At 41.1% G+C, this 24675-nt stretch overlaps 1 protein-coding gene across 1 annotated transcript in view; it reads right to left on the bottom strand.

Annotated features, from left to right (window-relative positions):
* Nup93 (nucleoporin 93) overlaps window positions 1-24675 on the bottom strand; it is a 101697-nt gene that overhangs the window by 33166 nt on the left and 43856 nt on the right. The gene's annotated exons all lie outside the window — the stretch shown is intronic.

Genomic DNA, 24675 nt, shown 5'->3' with positions numbered 1-24675 from the left:
ATTAAGCAAAAACTTTTAAATGACAAGCTCAATTAAGACGCATCTGAGGATTTTCTACAGACATGGTTACCTGAGTACATGTATTTCAACAACTGTAGTTCTACCGCACTCTGACCAAATAGTACTTGTTCTTAAGCTGCTGGTTAACAAACATGGATGGAGGGCAATATAGAAATCTAATATTCTTAGATTTCCAAAATCTCTTATATATTGGCCTATGATTCCCCTACACCTGCTCTCATATTCTGAACTGCATGATGCAAAGGGATAGGCAGCCAGCAGTCCACTCAGGAAGATCGCTCCAGGGCAGCTCTGAGGATTCAATGCAGGCTATCTATACTGATAACAGGGCTGTGAGGTGAGGGTAGGGAGAGGCTTCAGTCCCTCTTTAACAATGGTTTCCATATATAAGGAAGAGGGATAAATGATATAATTATAAAATATATATACATTGTCCTTCTTGGAAAAAGTCAATAAATATTTATTATAGATTCTCTTATTTTTGAGACAGAGTCTCACTGTGCAGCATCCAACTTACTATCTTTTAAGAGCTTCAATGGCAAAAGCTAAATTAAAAGTTTACAGTGTCACCATTTATAGGCAAAGCTGTGCATCAACTACAGTGAATTGATACTGACAAAGCAATGGGTGGGCAGGCCCATGCTCTGCTGCTTCAGGAAGCTGTGTGGGAGGCGTGGAAGGAGAGGCTACTATCTGATGCGGCCTAGTTTAATTTTTCTGCTTTGGCTGATGCAGAGGACAGTATGTGGGTTAAATCTGATATGGCCTTCCTTTCTCTACTTCCCTGATCACCCCAGTCAAATGATCAGCCCATTAACTTCTTTTACCTGCTCCTACATTCATGTATTTCTCATACATACATACCACATACATACATACATACATACATACATACATACATACCATAAATGCAAAGTAGTAGTCAGGCACATTCACTTAAAAGCAGAATAATTCTTAATGTAAAACAGACCCCTCAACTGCTTAGAATTGAAATTTCAAAAAATTAAGAATATCCTCCCTCCCCCCCCCACACACACACTACCACCACCACCACAACAACAACAACAATTAAAGGGGGGGAAGGCCATAAATTTGAGAAAACTCAGGGAAGGGGGTTTACATGGGAGGAGCTGGAGGAAGAAAAAGGAAGGGGGTAAATGATGTAATTATATTATAATTTCAAAAAATAAAAGATTATTATAAAAAACATAACAACAGCCAGGCATGGTGGCGCACGCCTTTAATCTCAGCACTCGGGAGGCAGAGGCAGGCGGATCGCTGTGAGTTCGAGGCCAGCTTGGTCTACAAAGTGAGTTCAGGATGGCCAAGGCTACACAGAGAAACCTTGTTTGGAAAAACAAAAAACAAACAAACAAAACAAAAAAATGAACTCCCCCCCAAAATAAAAACAAAACAAAAAACAAATTATTGGAGTCAGATTAAGCTACTTGTCTTTTAGAAGCTATATTTTAAAATATCTCAACAAATTAGATAAAGTATTTGTGAATGAGACTCAGATTTCAGAAATGACCCGCATATGAACACAGACGACAACAACACAATCATCCCTCAGAATGCCTGGAAGTCAGGCTTCAGACTCCTCCCCAGATAGCAGTATTTGCTTGTAACTTATGTACAGTCTACACCACAGCTTACTAACGCAAAGTAAATATTGCGTTAATAGTATATATACCATATTACTTGAGCAATGATAACAGGAAAATCTGCATATGTCCACTACCTCTCCAACAGGTCTTGCCTTTTCTCTCCAAGCCTGCCTTAAACTTCCAATTCTCCTAGTTCAGGTCCCAAGCACTGATATTACAAGTCTGTGCCAGCATATTGTGCAAGTCATACAAAAGTTTATTCTAGAATGTTTGTGTTTGGTTATACATAGGGTCAGTTACATTTATTCTGATCTTTGATTTTTATCCTTTATTCCTTTCTAAGAGGAAACCTTTAGAATAGGTTATACATATATATTTTAAAACTATACATCAGCAGCCTATCTTTTGAAAAAAATTCTTTAAAAAATTTAACAGGTACAGAATAGTGATGGCATCTTGTGCCATCTAGTGGTGATTACTTTCTTCTACAGAACACACTCTTAGAGAAAAGTAATGAAGGAAGATATTCTAAAATCACTCTCCCCCTTTGGCTGTCTAACTATTGTGACAACAGACCACCTGAGGAATTCCAGTTTCCCTAGGTATCTCATGATGGGAGAACAAGGCCTCAAAGCTAGTGCCAGCCAGAGGAGCAACTTGTTCCCAAGACAGAAACTTTACACAGGTCTGACAACTTGTCAGACCACCCTGCAGGACACACTAGAGTCCAGATGACGATGGGAGCAGCACAGCTAGACCAGCATCTCTTAGACTGCATACATCTTGCTCTCTATTTAAACTTAATACTCATGTCTGGACCTTGAAGATGGACTTGGGGGAGGGGGGACCACTTTGCCCTTCTCCTAGTATGGCCATATTGAATTTTTTTTCCCACTTTGATTTTTATTTTTTTTGGTTTTTTGAGACAAGCTTCCTCTGTGTAGCCTGGCTGTCCTGGAATTCATAGATCCACTTGTCTCCCGAGTGCTGGGATTAGAAGCATAAGCCACCACACCCGGCTCTGCTCTTCACTCTTGTTTCTTTAACTGGTCTATAGAGGATGGATAGGTAGCCCAGCTAGGTCCAGACTTTGACTCTTAACAACTCTGGGAATAATAACACAGGGCTGGAAAAAAAAAATCACTGAATTACAGAAGGGGACAATAGACATTATCCACAGTTATGTGGAGAGCAGGTACTGACTCTGACATGAACTCTGGTGCCCCATATTTGACCACTTCCCTTTGGTGTGGAGGCCTGGTGGCACTCAGAGAAAGAATAGGAAGGCTACTAAGATGAGACTTGATAGGCTGTGACCATATGGTGGGGGAGAAGGTCCCCTTCTGTCACAGACCTAGGGGAGGGGAATAGGGTGTAAGAGGGAGGAAGAGAGGAACGGGAGGAGACAAGCAAGGGGATAACAACTGAGAAGTAATCTGAATAAATTAATAAAAAGAAAAAGAAAAAAGATGGGGACAATAATGTATTTTACATGTAAATAAACATAAACATAAAAATGGAAAAATGTCCCCTTCTCTTCCTCCTCTTCCTTCTCAGAGGCTAGACAGGTCCAGGTGTGGTAGCTCAACACTGTAATCCCAGCTCTTGGGAGGATTGCTTCAAGTTCAAGAACAACCTGAGCCTCAGAGTGAGTCCTTGTCTCAAAACACAAAAAACAAACCGACCAGTTGAACAGAAACATGATCTGCCTCCACACAGGTTTCCCAAGCCTCTTCTTTGACTTGTGATGGCTAAAGTTGTGTTTTAAATGTAAATTACTGTGCCTAGGATGACATCCTGGAACGCTAAGGGCTGCTTGCTGTTCGTGGAAAATAAGTATGTTTCCACTTCTGTGAAAACCTTGCTTTCCCCAAGTACACCGGATGTGCTTGATCACACCTAGGCAGGGCTGCAGGCCGCAAGTATGCCAGGATGTATGGTTGCCCTTGACTGGACAAAGTTGGTTAGTACATAGTCTTGTGGGTCCTGCCTTTATAAGCCCCTGTCCACCATCCTGGTCAATATTTAATAAAGCTTGCGTCAAATTTGGCTCAAAGTGGGTAGTGGTCATAGTCTCACTAGTGGGATTAAAAGGCTTTGTCTTTGTGCTTCTTTTCTTTCTGGCTTCTGTGGGACTTTTCTCAAACCCCTGTCCTCATTCTAAAGAAGCATTTTTTAAAAAGATTTATTTATTTATTTATTTTATGTATATAAGTGTTCTATCTGCATGTACACCTGCATGCCCAAAGAGGGCAAAGATCACATTATAAATGGTCGTGAGCCACCATGTGGTTGCTGGGAATTGAACTCAAGATCTCTGAAAGAGCAGACAATGCTTTTAACTGCTGAGCCTTTCTCAGCCCCAAGAAGAGCTTTTATCATTTACCAAAAAGTGGGTTCTCTGGAGAGTCAAGGGTACAAAGGCAAAGGTTGAGCTGTGTCTCCACTACTGGGAAGGCCTCTGAGCATAGAGAAAGCACAGCAAGCCCCCTCCCACTCAGAGATGCCTGTAGCCCTATGGGGCTAATACGCCTACACCCAACTTTCCTATTTGTTCTTCCCTCCCAGGGCCACTCTTTACTGGCTCTTGAAAAGTTTCCAGCTTTCTGTAACACACAATAGCTCCCATACAGGAAGGAGTTAGACGATTCAAAGACATCCAGGGCCAATCCTTTAACAATAAAGCAGCAGAGACTATCAATCTAAAAGATCCAAACACATAGTGGGTACCACAAAATCTTTGTAGTAGTGGTCGGGGCCATGGCATCCCAAAGGCTGCTGCTGTTGTGGAACAACAAATATCACACATCTGCTCTACGTACCTGTTCCATGGTATTTAAAAAAAAAAATCTGGCTGGGTGATGGTGGTGCACGCCTTTAATCCCAGCACTCAGGAGGCAGAGGCAGGAGGATCACTCTGAGTTCAAGGCCAGCCTGGTCTACAAAGCGAGTCCAGGACAGCCAAGGCTACACAGAAAAACCCTGTCTTGAAAAAAAAATTCTGAGCATTGAGTGTTCATATGTATGTGCTAACACATGCATGCATGCCTGGTGCCCACGAAGACCAGAAGAGTCCTCCTCTGGAACTGCAGTTACAGCTGCTATGTGGGTGCTGAACCCAAGTCTTCTGCAAGAGCAGCAAGTAAGTGCTCCTGACTGCCGAGCCATCTCTCCAGTATTATCTCTGCAGAGGAATGGGCTGCCTTGTGACACACCTGATGGAGAACAACCCCGACCAGAATCTCAAGGTTAAGTCCATTCTCCTACCAATACTGTAGTACTTCAGGGACCCAGAGGCCAAAGTGGCTCCTAACTAGCTATAGCTCAGCAGGTAAGCCTTATTCTATTCACTATAGACTCTGGGGGACAGAATACCCCAGAGAAGAGGCAAACAGACATCTGTTTTTCCTAATGGCCAAGCTGGGGCTAGTGCAGATGGTAAAAGTGCTTTCTCTTTAAAAACCTGAGGTCCTGGGTTCAGATCTCCAGAACCCATGTACGTACACACATGCACATATATACCTGCATCCAACATAATCTTTTTAAAAATAATCTCTAACATCAAATTTTCCCATGTTCTTTTAGTCACAAAAGTAAAAGTCATTTGGGGGGGTGGGGGGGTGGGGCTGGAGAGATGGCTCAGTGGTTAAGAGCACTGTCTGTTCTTCCGGAGGTCCTAAGTTCAATTCCCAACCACATGGTAGCTCATAACCATCTACAATGAGATCTGGTGCCCTCTTCTGGTGTGGAGGCACACATGCGGGCAGAATACTGTACAAATAGTAAGTAAATAAATAAGTCTTTTATTTTTTAATTTAAAAAAGATTTTATACTGCTTCTTTTACAATCCTTTACTCCCATCTACAACTTGAAGAACATATAAAGTTCCACTCTGTACATGCAGGCATACATACAATTAAAGACTGCTGCACAAAGGAACAGTCATATTCTCTATGTCCCTCAAAACACAATTTATTTTCTATCTCTTTCCTTCAACAGACCAACCAGCAAACCATGATGTCAAAATGGAGAGTGAGGCACTGCAGCAGGTGGGGACATTTACCAAAATGTTGCTGGCACAACACAAAAATACATAGTGGATACCACAAAATCTTTGTGCTCCCTTGCAGGGTGTATACCATTGTACATGTGAGGTCAGAGGACAACCTGTGGGAGTTGGTTCTCTCCTTCCAATACATGGACTCTAAAGTTTGAGGCCAGGCCATTAAACTTGACAGCAAATGTTTTTACGCACTGAGTTATTTTGCTGCCCCCAAATCAAAATATTAACACAAAGTCAACAGTGGTTTTAGGAATGAACACTATGATTGAATGAACTGCCAAGACACAAACATTTTATAAACAAAATAAGCAAGAAGCTGGGCGTGGTGGCGCATGCCTTTAATCCCAACACTCAGGACGCAGAGGCAGGTGGATAGCTGTGAGTTCAAGGCCGGCCTGATCTACAAAGCGAGTCTAGGACAGCCAAGGCTACACAAAGAAACCCTGTCTCGGGACCAAAAAAAAAAAAAAAGCAAGAAAGGGCTGGACATGGTGGCGCTCACCTTTAATCCAGAGCCTGGGAGGCAGAGACTGGAGGGTCTCTGTTGGTTTGAGGCTAGCCTGATCTACATAGAAAATTCAAAGACACCCAGGGCTACATACTGAGACACTGTCTTTTGGGGTGGGAGACAGGAGGTGGATAAATAAGTAAAAATAGAATAATTCTTGTTGCAAAATAAAATAAGAAAAGCAGTGAGCTGGGCCTCTCCGCTGGTGTGGACACACTTCTCATTAGGCCCCTTTTGTGGTGTCTAGGTGGACGTCTCCTCAATGAACCGTTCAAATGCAAAGATATCACTGATGATGAAACGCAAAAAGCAGAGACAAAATTTTAAATTGAAGGATTTGCATTATGTCTTAAAGCTTTTTGGCCACTTTATCAGACAGAGATTACTATGATAAAATAATATACAGAATGAGGCTGAATCTCCACTAAAGTCTAAACTTTATTCTCCAACTCAAATTTAAAATAAGCCCTGCTGCTTATTTTCTATGAAAAATTTAATTATCTGTTGACAGACTGCATGCATTCCCCATAAGAAAATAATGTCAGATAGAAAAGAATGATGTCACCACTTGAAGTTTCTGCCTGATGCTGTTGTGTGAGTCTGTGGGGAGCCGAACTGCTATTTCAGCAGGTGGCAGCAGATGCATGTTGCAAATAGCTCTGGAGACACACGTGGCAGTCCCTGGTAACGTGGCATGGTGCTGCACAGGTCCCATTTTGTACTTCAAGTGCTGGGTCACAGAACTGAATGATAAATTTGTATCCTTTGAGGCAGGTCAAATTATTGTTTCCATAATTCAGACTGGTTTCTAACTCTCACAGGAGGAGGAGAGCTCAATGTCCATTAGGAGGCACTAATAAACACAAGAATGCTCAGCACTGGGTGGCACCTCCTCCCCGACCAGCAAAGGGGCACATGGGCAACATTTTGGCCAAATCTTCAAGAATCTGTTTTTTTTAGTTTCATCTGTAATTACATCATGCACTGACATGTCCAGTCTCTTCAAAATCATGCCATTATTAGTCCATCTGGACCACTGCCTTCTAAGAAAGCCACAGGCCTTAAAGAGGCACATTACTGTTAAGCCTATTATACTCTGTGCGTATTTCCTCCTTACTAATCATCTCTATGCTCCCCCAAAGAAAGAAACAAACAAACCTCCAAAACAAAAACTCAACTTCTAAGACTTTGGCGTCAACTAAAGCTGTGAGTAAAGCAGCAGCAAGGTGGGGTGGTGAGCGCTGCAGAGATGTGTAAGCACCTACCTTATCAATGTAGTGTGGGCACCAAGGCCTCATGCTGAGACTGATTAGCACACAGAGTTGCTAACTTGAGGAAGACCATGACAGAGGCCGCACCCTAGTGAGGCGACTTACATCCTATGTTGTTGCTGCTGCTGCTAAGCCACTCTGCCCCCTTTAAGGGCAGTGAGGCATTCATATTATCTGCCTACTCCACCTCACATCAGCCATTTCTAGATATTTAAGAAAGAAAAACAATTCATACACCTCAGTTATTGGAAGGTATAAGTATTGATGACATCATATAAATGAGTAAAACAGTGAATTCTTTGACATTGATGGCAATAATAATAACAACAACTACAACAATGCTTTTCTACAGATTCTCTTTCCTCCAAATCCCCAAAAGTTCTGACATACCGTTTCAAGCCTGTGTAAAGCGTTTTCTTTTGCTGATCACAAGGGAGCAGGAGAAAGGAAATGAATTGATCAGTACTGCAATTGCACCACTTTTTTAAAAACTAAGTCCAAGCTACACCTAGTGAGAGAGACCATGATGCAGCACAGGTGCCAGATGGTGGACGCAGAGCCTCTGCAGGCCATCCTCTCTCTCCGTTTGCTGGGAGCAACGTGGATACTACAGAGGCAGACTTCAAGGGAGAAAGGGGTCAGCCAGCTGCTCTGGCACTGAGTAGCACCAAAGAGAAAACAACTGTGAGCACTTCCTCTCCCTCATCCAACTGCCCCTAGCGTCAGCACGCTTGCTAGGGTGAAGCTGTGGAGACATGAGAAAGGGAAGGCTTTTGCAGGAAAAACTTTTTCAATCTAGCTTTGCAAATTGAATGAGTATTAATAGTACAGTGCACTGTGCGCCTGACTTCAAAGAGTAGTAGCAGAGCCCTCTCAACATGAACAGGATCTAAAGTATGGACCTCACGGTCACTCTAGGGAAGGAACAAGGTAGGTTCCTTAGGGGTTAAAAGCATTTCAAGTCCATCCTGGACTCTGGGTACTAAACCTGCCCTGCAGCATAAATAGGAGTACATCAATAATGACCTTGCTCTTAAGCAACATGCCTTTCCATGGCCTTTACAACCCATGCTCAAAAAACCCACTGAAACAATCTCTACTATTAACAAGAAACTAGGAGTAGATTCCTGAGCTTTACCTGATCTCATGCCTTCCACTCTTTTGGGAAAAGAAACAAAAGCCAGCTTTGAACACTGAGAGGTGTATACACGTGCTGTGTGTGAGAGTGTATATGAGTGTGTGTGTGTGTGTGTGTGTGTGTGTGTATTAAGCAGAATGTGTCAAGAGAAAGCCAGCAGCCTGCTTTTCACAGCACTCAGGATTAAGCCTGAGCTCTACTTAGCAAGCACAAGGACTGCTGTTAGGACAACGTTAGGAGCCACACTCATATTAATTCCCTGCTGGTACCCAGTGTCAGTCACTTACACTGTAGTCAAAAATCTTAGCCTCTCCTGCTTTGCAGCAATGCTTATGCTGATGGGATCTGAGCACCAGCCAGGATGGCTCTCACAGAAAAGAGCCTTCCTTGGTTTTATACCAGTTCCTTCTTACTCAAAAATTCATTTTTCAAAAAAGTAGAAAGAACCAGAGATTTTTCTCTGATTTCACATTAAGTATAATTTGTAAGGCATTTCTTTGTTAACTGTGCTTAGAGTTTTGCTCTCTCCTAACCCTCTTTATTAAGGCTAGAAACCTTTTGACTTTACTCTGTTAGAGCTAAGGAATATTGGAGAATATACCACTTACCACTGTCGCCAAAGATACAGTTAGCAGGATGGAAAATATAAGCAATGGAGAACACGGGGCAAGTTCTCCATTTTCCAAGTAGAAACTGCCCCAAATTAAAGGCAGCTAACTCCTTTCACTTTCTTTTGTCCTGCAGAAGGGCAGAGTTAGAGGAACTATCTGCTGGGGTTGTCTTCAGAGAGCCCAACTCCATCCCAGCTCATAGAGTGCCTTGCCTTTCATGTTCAACAATCACCATGACCCTAGGAGCTCCACCTGCAGGAGAGATCATGTTTTTAAATGCCTGCTTATAAAAGACAGATTGAGAAGTGCGTATCTCCTTCAACAGTAACCCAGAAAGACTCCAAGCACAGCTCAGAAAGTCATTTCTAGGACAGCTGAAAACAGACACCTCTGTGAGTATGGTTGCTCCAGTGCAGACAGATGTTGCTGAAAGCTCAACCTACCAGTCAGCCAAGGGGGGAAAAAAAAAGTGGGAGGGATGAGGGGATTAAATGCGGACAGCAGGCAGGTCAGGAGTCCGGTGCTGTGGATGTAGGACAGCATCATCTGCTTCCTTATGCCTGACCTTGAGAAAGTTATTTATTGCAGTAAACCTTGCTTTACTTAACCTAGATGAGCTGATTGTACCAGATAAACTCTGGCTGGCTCCAAAAAGTCCAAGCCCATAGGAAACAGGAACAAGAAAGAACAGCATCGCATTGCCGTACTTCATCTGCAGAATAATCTATATCCCGAGTCGCAGAGGAAATACCGTAAGCTCTGTTTTGAAAGCACCGGCAAATTTCATATGTAAAGTAACAAAAGCCACCAAGAACTAGAATGAGACAAAGAATACAGTCATACAGAAATGCTACTTCACTTTGCCATTAAAAGTACTGTTTTGTATTTTCTAAAAATTTATCCATATAACAAGTTTCTACACTAAAGCACACAAAATGGAGGCCATTCCAAAGTGTTAGTACAATTTTTAAAGGTGGTATTTGAAGTCTAGATATGAGTGCTAATGAGTCTTTAGGAAAATCTCAGACAATAACAAGTAACCCTAAGCTGGAAGGTGGCAACACCTAAGGATGTCTCCAGACGTACTAAAAGAAGAACTGCAGTCCAGCTTCCCTTCTCCTGATGACGCCATCTTACTCCTTCCTCACTGCCATCTTAGTGCCACTAGATGCTTCCTAGCAGGCTAGCTGGCATGTCTGCTTGTCTGCTGTGGTACTGCCAGCATAATCAAAGGTGTGATATGAATGTATTTTCTGTCATGGAAAGAATTAACCTGTGATTCTTTACTATCAAAAGGATAAAAATTTATGTGAAAACCAAAAAGCTTTCAAATTGTAGAGAATAGAGAATATTCTACAAGTATCAGGAAGAGGCTCTTCTGGCATCCAAACTTGAGTAGACCAGGGTGGAAGCCAAGAAAATACAAAGCCTTAGACCCCTGCCATCTTCCAGCTGATCTAAAAAGGTCTTAGCATACAGATTTTAAAAAATAAATAAATAAAGCCAGGGACAGAAAGAAAGAGGGGAGAAACCACAGAATACTCAAGCAAATAGTACTTAAATTTTTTCAAAGGAATGCTCTGTAAAACCCCTTAAACCATCTACCCCACGTTGTATATAAGTAAGGTTCCAGTTCTAATTCACTGCCCAAACACACTTTCATTTTGAGCCTTGTGGAAATCAAAGGGAAAGGAGTTTTTTCTTTTTCAGCATATATATGAACAATTAATGCATTACATGCAGGCTCCCTGAGACTGAAAAAAAAAAAAAAACCAAAAAACAAAACAAAACAAACAAAAACCCACACTGATAGCCAGGCTTTTGTGTGAGGAGGTCTATCAGCAGAGATTTATAGAATCTCCCTAGAACTTGGGTCAGGGTTTGTAACAATCAACTCTTCTATGTCAATGTAAAGTTGCTGTGAAGAAAAGTGCTCTCTCCTGAGCTTCCAGGAGGCTGTATCAAACAGAAACAGTGCTAGTGAGCAGGACGGACAGCATCCCCAACAGCCTACTGGAGGTGGCTTTCTAAACTGCTACAAGTCAAGAGAATGCTGCGAACCCAGTCCTGAAGGTTGAGCTGAAACAGCCCCTCGGCTGGGTGAGCCGGCTCTTCAGGCACAATTTACTTTCAAATTTAACACCCTTCAGGGTTAAAAAGATAAAAAATTCTTCAGCCGGGGGCGAGGAATGGGAGGATACAAGGGATGGGATAAACATTGAGATGTAACAAGAATAAATTAATTAAAAAAAAAATCTTCAGCCTTTAAAAAATAAACACACAAGTCAAAGTTAAAACCTACGTGTTTCCTCTCAGCAACAGCAGAACAGAATAGAGATCTGAGTCAAGTCAAACGCAGCTACATTTAAGAATCCAGGTTTATAAGCTTACAGTTACAAAAGTGAGTTTCATAGGAGCAGCACGGAATTCAGTTATTAATTGAATGGCTCCCATGAGAGAAAGAGAAGAACCTCAGTATATATATATGTTTTGAGAGCAGAGCCTTGTCGTGCTAAAGCATTTCCCTATGCCTCTGATTCATACTCATAGACCATTAGCATAAAAGCAAATTTGTTTTTCACAATAAAAAGCCCTAAAATACAATTACCTCTTTTCAGGAATAGAAAACATTCTTTTTTAAAGACAATAAAAGAACCCAAAAATCTGAAAGTTGCTATACTTTAGGTTTCCTCCCCCCTCAGGGATCATTTCCATCCGTGATTAGTGACAAATTCGTATTTATCATTATTAATGAATAATTAATTATGGTCATTTGGTAAAATCACTCATGAATCTTGTATTTTAAGAATGCAGCTCATCTGATTTTTAACAGAACTTTAAAGAAGAAGAAGAATCTGTTATACTTTTCATAATGGCAGCATTAGCTTAAAAGTCTATTTTGTCCATTCAACCAAAGACAAATGTTCAACCTTTTATCACTATCTGAGAAATACTTAATGTAGACAAAAGGATTCCATTTTCTTTCTGGGAATATTCTCCCCTCCCAAAGAACTCTTTTATACAGTGTGCAAAATCAATGTTGCTTTTACAGGAACAAAGCTCTTGTGCCATAGTAGCTAATGTAAATGCAATGGACCTGCAGTTCCTTCAGAATCAGCTCACCTCACCCGAGATACAATTAATTGTTAAAAATGGTGGATGAGGCACTTTCCATACATTAAGGAGCTCTGATGAAGGCATTGGCATCCACCCACTTCACACAAAGGAAAATAATGTGCAACTGTACCAAGGCATGGATAACTGAGTCATCTCCCTGCACACAGGGTCAGTTTTAGAGGTTTCCTCCATCTTTTACAAAATGCAAACCACAGTTATTGTCTCATATCAGAAATCAATTCTGTGCAGTGCTGCACCAGGTCACAGTTTTAAAGGAATCTTAGTCATGGGTAATCCAGACTGCCAGCCCTGAGAGAAGCCAAATGCTCACAGCGCCCCTCCCTTCCTGAGCAGGTGTCCTCCATTCCCTACTTTACAGCTTCTCCAGCTTCCTATTGTTAGTAAAGAAAAGTCCCACCTCTGAAGGGGGCTAACCCCTTAACCAGGTGAGCAATTTCCAGGCCCTACAGGTCTCACAATACAAATACACATTCTTGAGATCAATCTATTAAGTATTATCTATAAAACATTATTATTATCTTATTACTCTCCAGACACTATTTGCATGACTTACGAAGTTTTTTTCACTTATTAAAAAAAAATCACAAAATCTGAAATATATGTACAATATATGTAAAACATCCATCCTGTTTTCAGTATGGGTCTAAGAAATTAAAAATAGTTTTAATTTAAATTGCCAATAACTGATAACTACTAAGAATTTATGTTAGGTGCTAGTATTTAATTTTTCTCATATAAAATCTTATACTAAAACATTCTCTGTGAGACAACTGCAAATATATTTGACAGTAATTTTTCCTTACATAGGAAACACAAATTATGGAATTCTATGATTCTTTCTCTATTATACACACATACACACACACACACACACACACACACACCTCAATACTAAAGAAGGAACTGGTTTTTTTTTTTAAAAAGAAATTCTATCTTTACATCATATAAGATTTCTGCAGTTCTTATCTGTTTAAAAAAAAAAAATCTTGAAGAAAGCCCACACTATTTGCTACTTAAAAGAGGAAATCCACAATAAATAAATAAAATAAACCAACTCTTTAAATCTTTAGGCATATCTCTGCCCCACCTCCAACACTTTTCTTGTTTTTAAGAAAAACATTAAAATGGAAAGGCACAAATCTGAGTGATTCTCAGAAAAATCAAATACTTTTTCTACAAAATGAATTAACTGCTACCAAATTTCACACAAACCATGATCTTATCTTTCAAATACACTGCAATGTGCTATCACTCTATTACCAGGGTACATTTATCTTAATTTTGTTATGAAACAAGAAATCCTACCTGCCGCTCTCAAAAAATTTAAGGAGTTGCAGCTCAGCCGATGTTGTCAGTCACTGCAGCTCTTCCATCCCTTCTAGTGGGATGAACGCTGCCGGCACCAGTGCTCAGGGTTTCCCACCCCAAATTGCCTGAATTGAAGAATCCGGTGGGAGGAGGAAGAGAGGGAGGAGAGAAAGAGAGAAAAGAAGAAAAGGGAGAAAACCCAACCTCTCAGCAAGTGCTAATATGACTAAAGCACTAGAGTGCAATTAGACAATGAGACTGTAGCATCCCCTTAAAGGGGGTGCACAGCAGACCCTCTACACAGAGCACTGCCATCACAAGTGCTCCATACAAATTCAGAAGAGTCAGCTATCAGTTTGCAAGCACAAACTGATGGGAGTAACAGTTTATAGGTTACAGAAGGGTATTTTATTGTTAACGGACTGTACCAAGTTCAGATTAAAGAGGGGGAGAGACAACATGTAGGCAAGGAATGCTATGATACTTTTTTCCTCCAACCCAAGCCACTACAATTACTCTGATGTGAATTTCTGATGACTTCCGACATCTTGCATGGTTAGTAATCACTTCTCTGTCATGTTCACTTATGGTGGAAAATGCATTTGCTGCATTGTGATGCAGTGCTGTGGCCACAGATTGCCACACCAGTTGTGCAAAGCTGGTCCCTTAACTGAGCAGCAGGAATCTGCACATGTCATGATGCTAAAATAAATGGTAGTTAAAAGACTTTATACAGCAGCAGGCAGATTCTGCCATTTTAGTCTACAGAATATGTAGCTCCAACGCACAGGAATATCTCAGATCACTGTGCCCTTGTCAACTGCACTGCCCTTCAGAGAGAACAGTACATTCACCATCTTAAATGCTTATTCTCTTAGTGGTTAAAAATTTTGATACTAAATAACTATTTGGGTTAATTATATCTTTGAGCAGAACAGAGGTTATTTGCATTTCAGGAATATACAGCCAATGAAACTGTCAGTGACACAGGAAAATGCCTTTTATTAACATATGCTCAGCTCAACTGTCACTTCTTAGCACAACATTTATGGGGAAAACATATGATGTGTATGTAACGAATGTTCCCGTTCGACTGCAATGATTTTAAAGGTGCTTTCAGAAAGGGGTACTTTTTTTCCTCCATATGTTTAACATACAACCTTTCTAGGTTAAATTAAAGATCAAAATACTAATGGTTTTCAATGTTACAAAAGAAAAACTCAATGCAGCAAATAAATGTGCAACTACAGAAATGTTTTTGTAAAATAGCTAAGATGAAACTGCACCAAGACCTCTGCCTCAGACGGCTAAAGTCAGAGCAGTGAGTAAGAAGGCCATCATTACGGCACAGACTGAAAGACCATTCCTCTTCACAGCGGCATCACAGAGCCTAAGAGTGCAATCTGTTGGCTGCAAACCCAACACCTATACTTACAGAACCAGAGTGATATAGGATACTTGCCAATTTTATAATATACTTTTACATAAATATTAATTTGGCCACTTAGCATGCAGAGTTTGGGTACTTAAGGTTATATAATCTACCATCATCATTTGTCTTTTAAGAAACAGAACCAAGTTATAGACTTTGGTGCTAAAATAAAACAATGAATATAATTAACATATTCCTTACATCAAAACTTCTGTCAATTAAATACCCAGAAGTGAGATGCTTCTCACATTTCTATCTTATAAAAACAAATCAAAACCCTCAAAAGAAGAAATGAACACAGGAACACACTACACACTGGCGCCAGAACACTGTGCCAAACAATAAAAGAACTTATGATACTGACATCGAAAGAAGGCCATGACTGCCCATTTTTCACTGTGATAGCAGCAAATGCCTAACTTGGAGGTGTGTGTTGCTAAGAAGCACTATAAAGCTAAAGAGCTTTCTCATTTTCTTACCCTAACTTAAAATTAACTGCACCAACAGAGCTATTCAGTGCCATAGCAGATGTCACAATAGTTGTTGCTGACATTCAACAATTCAAGTTTTTGTTCCAGACCCAATACAAGGTACCGCCACCAGCTCAGAACTGCACAAGGAAGAAGGCGGAAGCATGTGTTGCCGGTAGCTTTGAAATTAACCAGGCTCAGCTTAGGCTCCAATTACTGAACAAAAGACAATCCTGGGGGACCTCTCTCTGAACTGGTACTAGAAGTAAACTCGTTTGTCTTGTATCAAATGTATATTGTATTGACCATAGCAGACATACAGCAACAAGGATTCCATTCTGGAAATGGAAGGGGCAAGAAAAAAGAAACCAAAGATCCAAGTTTGGTAAAAGTCAAAATACCTCACTGACAGAAAATCTGAGGTCACAGACAGGGAAGTGAGAAAACCCTCTGTTTATTTAAAAGCAAAAATCTCACTACACTGAGTCAGTTAAGACTTTTTTACTCTTTACCAATCCAAAAAAATAAATTAAGAGGATATTTCTTTGTGTCTGAATAAATTCTAAACCAGCACAGAGCCCTTTTCTCTCAACCCATAAAAATTTTTAAGGAAACCAGGCAAGAAGCTCAGCTCAGAGCTGCAGAACACATCCAGGGCAGAGGAGACAGCGGTGTCATTAATCTGTCTTCAGACTCAATGCCTGAATGTGGAGGTCAGAAAAGCACTGGGAAGTGCCACTTACAAAAGACATATCTCTACTTGTGTCTCTAACCAAACACAAACCAACCCATTCTTTTTTCTTTTTCTTTTTTGCTTTTGGAGACAGGTTTTTTCTGTGTAGTCCTGGAACTCACTCTAAATCAAGCTGTCCTCAAACTCAGAGATCTGCTTTGCCCCTGCCTCCCAAGTGCTAGGATTAAAGGTGTGCACCGGCACCACCCTACTAACCAACCCACTCTTTACTGTCAATGAGGTAAACCATTTTTTAATTTAGCCTGAGGCCCTAAAAACAAGCAAAACTGGAAATGTTGGCTCATACTTGCAATCTAGCACTGGAGAGGCAGAAGCCGTAGGAGTTCAACTTCAAACAGCCTGAGCTCAACAGTGAGCTCAAAGCCAGTTTAAGCTATTTAGCAAGACCTTTCCTCAGGGGTTGGAGAGATGGCTCAGTAGCTAAGAGCCTTTAATGCACTTCTAGAGTACCCAAGCAGCTCACAACTGTCTGTAACTCCAGTTCCAGGTGCTCTGACACGCTGCACCTCCATGGGTACCTGCAAGCATGCAATGAACATAAACCCATGCAGTCACACACATATGCACACATACAGAAATCAATAAACCTTTTATTAATATTAGAAAGCCACTAAAACTTTATAGCTCACACAGAATTATAAGCACTGTTAGATAAAATCCTGTTTGTGTAAGCAACTGTGAAGAAGTTCTCCAAGCACAATGACCACATGAGTGGGCTCTATTTTGCCAGTTCTCTGGGCTGCTGGGGAAGATCAAGTGCTACTGCTAGTGAGGATATGCTATTTTGTTTTTCATGGCGGAGTCTTACTCGTCATGTAGCCTAAGCCATAAACACTAGCTGAGATTACAGTAGTGTAAGCCTCCTTTCTTTGTTTTTAGTATTTACCTGCTCTCAGACTTTAATAGCACATGCTGCCTACCTTCCACTGCTTGACAGTCATTTCATTAAGAACACATAATGTATACATGCACAAACACATGCACAGGCCAGAAGAATCACTTATTAGCACATCACTTTTTAAAATTTATTTATTTTTTATTTAAAAAATGTTAAGCACATCACTCATAAGTTCCAGTTCCTGGCTTTGCTATGACTCTGTTATCCTCCTTGCTCGCTTTCTGTAAGCTGAACCCAGTTTCTCTCTCAAGGCCCGTTCAGGTCCAAACTATTCCAAGGAGTCCCCGAACTCATTCTTGCCTCTTTTACCTCAAAATTCCCAGGGCGTTGAGAACTCTCACTCAGCTGGTCAGTTTGATCTTGCTGTGGGATCATTAGTTTTGACTTTCTAGATAAAGACAGAAAGGTGGCTCTGAAAGGCAGTATCTAAAACTTAAATTTAGTCTAATTATCTTTGGTGGCTACCGTATGGTTTTACAAGTATTGAACAAAACCATTTCTGTCCACTATGTCTCACCCAAGTAAAAGATGTGTATGACTGTTGAGAACCAAAGCAAATATTATTCTTGTTGTTGGTTCCTGAGACAATTTCAGCCTTAGGTGATAAAGCAGATGCTGAGGTAGTTTCTAGCCAACATGCAGAAAAGCACCAACTAAATTCTTCCTCTGACTAAACATCATTCCCAAAAGGATTCAAATCCCAGAGTCAGCTGCCCTCTCACAGAGCCAACAAGGTTTGGGAGAAATAAAGCTCTTGGCAACATTAGTGGTACGGCACTCACAGCACATCTGCCCTTACAGACCAGCTGAAAACCAACAAGGAGTCCACAAAGTCATGACACACATTTTATGCACAATACTGCATGAGGAACACTACTATATAGAAGCAATCCATTAAAAAGACAACTTGCTTATGTCTTTATCTTGCAGTAAAACAAGTCAATGTTCATTCTCTCTTGTTCATATTCAGGCCAGTTGGCCCAGAGGCCAAAACACAGGGAAAGGAAAGACAAGCACTCCCTGCCTGGAGAAGGGGGTGTCCTGCCCTGTGGAAGCAACATTCCCTCTGTCTTCTTTGGCAAGAATATACCATAGTGGGGGCGGGAGGGTTGACAGTGAGCTAGGATATGATATGATATTATACAATATGATATAAAATATTAAACCCCAGGTGGAAGGAATTTGCAAGGAAGGTTTAAGCTGTTCCCTAGTAACGACAGTAACCAATGGGCTTAAAATAGGATGAGAAAATACCCTCTACAAATATTCCTCCAGGTAATCAACTGCAGTGTGTGACAGACTCACTATGTAAACCAGGCTCAAACTGACAATGGTGATCCTCCTGCCTCTGCCACTTGGATGCTGCAATCACAGACATTTATTACAGCTTTAAGGAGCTTCCTGATTATGAGAACTCTTTTCTTGTTATCATCCTCTGTCTTGTCTCTCTTTTTGTCTGTCTGTCTCTCTCTCCCTCTCTCTCTCTCCCTCTCTCTCTCTCTCTCTCACACACACACACACACACACATTTTCTAACATTAAACAGACTTCAGTACTGAAAGAGATAGAACAAGTCAGGCAGCATGCGGAAGCAGAGGAGGCAGATCTGAGTCTGAGGCTAGCTGGTCTACAGAACAAGTTCTAGGACAGCCAGGGCTACACAAAGCAACTCTATCTTGAAAAGCCAAAAAGAAAAAAATGGGGGAGAACAATAAAAGGTAATGAAAAAATAAAAGTACATGAAGATTGATGAAATTCATAGCTATAAACTTTCTGAGAAAATTCATTTCCTTTAGTTAAGGAAATGAAGTGCAGAAAAACTAAAGTTCTGGCTAGGGTCCTGCAATCACCTGGCCTGGGTTCTGGATCCGCCCAGGCCCAGGACTAGACAATATTGTTCTTTGCTGAGCTCACTGCCCAGCGACAGTGCACTGAGACAAACTGCCTGGCACATGCCGAAGTCCCAGATCCAGGGAACCTGACGTGGGGACAATGGTGGGTCTTGCTAGCTCTTGTTACCAATGTACTTCGCACAACAGGTGTGTGCTTCTTGCTAGGTTGATTGCAAATGGAATCCTCTTGAAGTCCATCTTAAATTTAGTAGGAGCTGTTATGTGAACAAATACTAAAATGAGGCATCCCAAGATTTGTCTTATAAATCCACATATTCAGAGTGTGGATTTGCTTATTAATGTAAGACAGAGCATGCTACTATTATTATCTTAGATGGAAGATAGATCGTAATTTCCACCTAAGCTTTTTGCTGCACATATTTATTAGTTATTATTTCTACTTCTAAGTTACTAGTTTTTTTTCAAAGGACTATTTAGCAGGGCATGGTGGCACACACCTTTAGTCTCAGCACTTGAGAGACAGAGTACTCTATGAGTCTGAGGTCTAAGCCAGCCAAATCTATATAGTGAGATACTGTTTGAAAAATAAACACATAAAAACAAACAAACAACTCTTTAATAATAAAAGAACAGGATTACTAAATTTACCCAGTCTTCAACAATTTATACACAGGACAAAAACTAAAGGACAAAAACTATTTCATTTTGGGGTCAGAATTTCCCATTCATTCCCACAAATACACATTCTTAGTATTTTTTCTTGGCCAGTGAGGAGGTTCAGTGGGTAAAGGCACTTGTTGCTAAGCCTAATGACCTGAGTTCCAACACCAAAACCCATAAGACAGAGAGAGAACAACTCTTTGAGTGGTCTTGTGACCTGCATGTGTGCACTGTGGCACACATATATACACATGTGTGTATACACATAAATGTAACTATAAAAGTTATTCTATAAAGGAAACATATATGGGAGCCTAAAGTATTTGATACCAAGATATGATAAAATTATGTTTAAGAATGTAAAGCTTAAGAAAATAATCAGAGCCAGCGGTGGTGGTGCATGCCTTTAACCCCAGCACTCAAGAGGCAGACAGGCAAATCTTTGTTGAGTTCAAGGCCAGCCTGGTCTACAGAGTGAGTTCCAGGACAGCCAGAGCTGCTCCACAGAGAAACCCTGTCTCAAAAAAAACAAAGAAAGAAAATAGTCAGAAGCTGGGTGTGGTGGCACACACCTTTAATCCCAACATTTGGGAGGCAGAGGCAGGTGGATCTCTAAGTTTGAGGCCAGCCTGTTCTTCAGAGTTGTAGGATAGCCAGGGCTACACAAAAACTTTGTCTTGAAAAACCAAAAGGGAGGAAAGATCAGATAAGACCTGATGACCAGAGGGCTGGTGGCTCCAGACAAAGGGATGGATGAGGTACCCCTGCCTGTCCTCACCTACCACTTCAGGGCAGCCAGTCTAGCTAGCAAGAAGCTTGCTCATGTCGCCCTATAAAATACTGTTAGGTTCTCATCTCTAAATTTGGGACACAGAGATCTGCAATTCTAAAACTTTTTTTTTTAAATAGGCTGGTTTGAAAGTCTGTTTTCCCTGCACTCTTCTCTCTACCAGCTTAAAAGGCCATGATGTAAATGGTTTTTAAAAACAGGTATCTTGTTTCATCCACATGCTTCTTCACACGAGTCCACAGCAAACAACCAAGGAGACCAAATATTTCCAGTTCTGTCACCGCACACCCTTTCTTATTATTGGGCATTTCAAATAGCCAAATCCTGTTACAAACCCTAAAACAGTGAAAATGTAATGAGCAAGGGACTTCACATCCACCTCACAGAGCACCCTGCACAGGAAGTGTGCTTAAGTAAGCCCTGGGCTGGTAAGGTGTGGAAGGTTGTTATCTGGAAGTTATTAAGATATCTAGGCAACTGTGAACACCACACTGTATACTTGCTGTCTCTCAGACTGAAGTGCTTCTTGGCAAATTATTAAAATTTAAACTGTTCAAGTACCCTATTAAAGGTAACCACACACAATCTTTGAAATCAGGTGACAGAGATGTCTCATCAAATACATACTGAATTTGGAGCCCCAGAGCAAATGGGGTCCAGATAACTACACATAAGTCATTTGCTCTGTGCCTCAGTTCCCTTCTCTGTAAAGTGGCAAACTTCACCAGGACCTAAATGAAGGACAATGTATGTACCTTCAAATGCCACACTACAGGATTATTCCTCAAAGTAAAGAGAAGTCAACTTAAATGATGTCTAAAACATGGGCTGCACATGCTAATACATTTTTCAAATATGCAGACTGATTTAGACATTTCCAAGGAGATACTTTATTCTGCTCCTTTGCTTTCTCTCATGGCATCTGTTGTTAGTAGCAGCTAAGGAAAAGTAAAATCTAATGACATTAGCAGTAAATCCAAGCTCCTCACATCCATTTAATTGGGGTGGGGGTGCAAAGGCAAACACTGAAAAAAGGAGGCTGGGAGAAAGGCAGAGGGAAGCAAGTTAATGAATAAAAACAAGTCCATCTTTCATCTCTTCTGGCTCCTACTGATGGCAGCCGGTGTATTTAATCTGCTGAGAGACCAGATTTAAGGCTTCCTTTCCGCATAGTCTATCCATGAATTATTAATGCTTGCAGAAGCAATAGCACATCCACTCACAGCATCAGAGAGGACAGTAATGACGACCCAGAACGGGATTATTAATCCCACAGACTTTTCCGATGTCTCTCTCTGCTTTTCATTCTCCTTGCAGGGCTGCTTTTTAGGTAGTGTATTTTAAGACACAGCCTCAGTTTTATATTTAGTATTCCCATAATGAAAAAAAATATAATTGACAAATCTTAAGTCATAACAGATATGTTAAGCATACATTTTCTTGACCAATGTGTCCTTGATGAAGCAGAGCTAAAAACAAGGATGGTTCTAAAAAGAACATAGTAACTGCACGTATAATCTCAGCACTTGGGTGTGGAGGCAGGAGGACAAAATTCTAGGCCAGCTTTGGCAACAGAGTAAGTTTGAGATTAGCCTGGACTACTTGAGGCCCTGTCTCAAAAAATCAAGACCAACCACACAAAAGCAATAAAAACAGAAAAAAACAAAAGCAAACCAAACAAAACCCACCACAAGTAACTATGCATCTTTTGTGGACTCAAGCACTTTTAAAGATAAACTGCTTTATAGATTGGTGCTAAAATGCACTTAGTGAAAAAAAAAAAAAATTCTGGCATTATCCACAGGCAGACTGAACCCAAAGGCTATAAGAACATGTTTAAAAAAAAAAAAAAAATGGGGGGGGGGGGGCAGGTAATTGCGCTACATTCCTGTGTTGACACAACCTAGCTGATCTCAAACAAGAGCGCTTACATACATGGTGCAGGCTTCATTCCAGGGCTCGTCACTCAATGAGGGCTGGCATGCTTACTTTTACTGTTCTGTGTACCACACTTTAACCAACAACCAAAAGCCTGCTTCTAGTTGCCTGGTTGAGGGTCACACAGAAGGAAATTAAAGCCAACATCAAGTAGGAAGCTAATATAAAAGACAGAGCTGAAGCACATGGCTTCAGCCCTTCCTGACGGACTCTGCAACACACCGTTGCTCTAGTAAACCTCCTCCAGAAAAACAAGACACAGTAGCACACAAAGCTAAGAACTGGTGTGCATGAAGCCAAAAGGTAAATTAATTTACAACTTCATTCCCAAAGTGTGAGGAACAACAGTCTTATTTTCTCTGCTCCTCCACATCTTCTCTTCTACTTCGTGGTCTGCTTTTATGTGTAAATCATACTTAAAATGAAAAGTCTAACGATCTCGCTCCAAACTTCTTTATGTAACAGGAAATTCTTACAAATCTTCAAAATAAGATAAGTTAGACACTAAAAGGCATAGAAAATTAGCAGAGGATTTAGGCAAGGACCAAAAAGTAAAGAAATATATTTCAGGACACTTACTTAAATAACAGAATGTGCCTGTAATCCCAGACTTGGGAGTCTGTGACAGTAGGTTCCTTAGCTCAAGGTCAGCATGAGCTACATAGTAAGACCCTGTCTCAGAAAACAACAGGAAAGCAGTTAAATGTTGGCTAAATTTCATTTTTATAAGGCTGCAAATGCAAAATATAATAAAAAGTGGTATGAGAGCACACGAGGCAGCAGGCAAACAAAAAGGTCCAGATGGGTACAGCAAGGTCAGAAGTATAGAAGTCTTGGGAAGAGCAGACCTTCCTCAGTAGATACTCCCATAGAAGAACAGCCTAAGCCTATCCAAAGGTCTCCACCTCACTTACGCCCCAGGCACTCTGAGAGTCTGGTCTGGTACTTTTCCATTAGCAGTGGCAGCAGCTGTTGACAGCCTGTCTGAAAAGGCTGAAGCAAGGAGAGAAGGTGGTAGGGAGCCAAATACAGAGGATAGGTGGAAAGCAAGAATGAAAGGAAGGGAAGGGAGACAGGATCAAGTATAAAACAAAGGGGGAAAGGCAAAAACAAAACACCTTTATTCTGACCCGCTCTCAACCCTGATATCTGAAGGTCCACCTAAAATTTCAAACTTATCCTTGTAAGCCACTTTGCACTAACTTGGTATCTTAGGGTTTTTACTGCTACAATGAAACAACTTAACAAAAAACAAGTTGGGGAGGAAGGGGTTTATTTTATCTGGCATATACTTCTATATTGGTATTCATCATCAAAGGGACTCAGGACAGGAGTTCAAACAGGGCAGGAAACTGGAGGCAAGAGTTGATACAGAGTCCATGGAGGGGTGATGCTTACTGGTTTGCTCCACATGGCTTGCTCAGCCTGCTTTCTTACAGGACCCAGGACAAGCAGAAAGGGATGACACTGCCCACAATAAGCTGGGCCATCCCCCATCATCACTAATTAAGAAAATGCCCTGCAGTTGGATCTTATCATGGCATTTTCTCAGTTGAGGTTCCCTCCTTTTAGATAACTCTAGTTTGTGTGTCAAGTTGACATAATACTAGCCAGCACACTTGACATCAAGGACTCATTCATGAAGCCTAAATGTAGCTGATGGGCTCTAGTGTGACAATCTCAAAACACGCCAAGCCCTTCACACAGAGTGAACTGTCAGCAGCAACAACAAACATCAGTGTGACTTTCTGTTCCAAAGTATTCCTCAGGAAGAAAAAGTGAGGCTCACTGTGGTGGTGTGAATGGGCTTAATCCCTATAGACTCGTGTGTCTGAGTGCTTGGCCCACAGGGAGTGGCACTACTAGGAGGTGTTGCCTTGTTGGAGTGGGCGTGGCCTTGCTGAAGGAAGCACGTCACTGTGGGGATGGGCTTTGAGGTTTCCTATGCTCGTGCTCTGCAGAGGGCGGAATCAGTCACCTCCTGGCTGCCACTGGATGTACAATTCTTGGCTCCTTCAGCACCATGTGTGCCTGAATGCTTCCCACCATAATGATAATGGACTAACCCTCTGAAACTATAAGCCAGCCCGAAGTAACTGTTTTCCTTTATAAGAGTTGCCTTGGTCATGGTGTCTCTTCACAGCAGTGGAAACACGAAAACACCATTACTCATTATAGAACACATGGAAGCCGTAAGTATAAATTACTTTTCTAA

The sequence above is a fragment of the Acomys russatus genome, chromosome 26 (assembly GCF_903995435.1).
Source record: "Acomys russatus chromosome 26, mAcoRus1.1, whole genome shotgun sequence".
Classification (NCBI taxonomy): Eukaryota; Metazoa; Chordata; class Mammalia; order Rodentia; family Muridae; genus Acomys; species Acomys russatus.
This window is presented reverse-complemented; position numbering and strand designations above follow the sequence as displayed.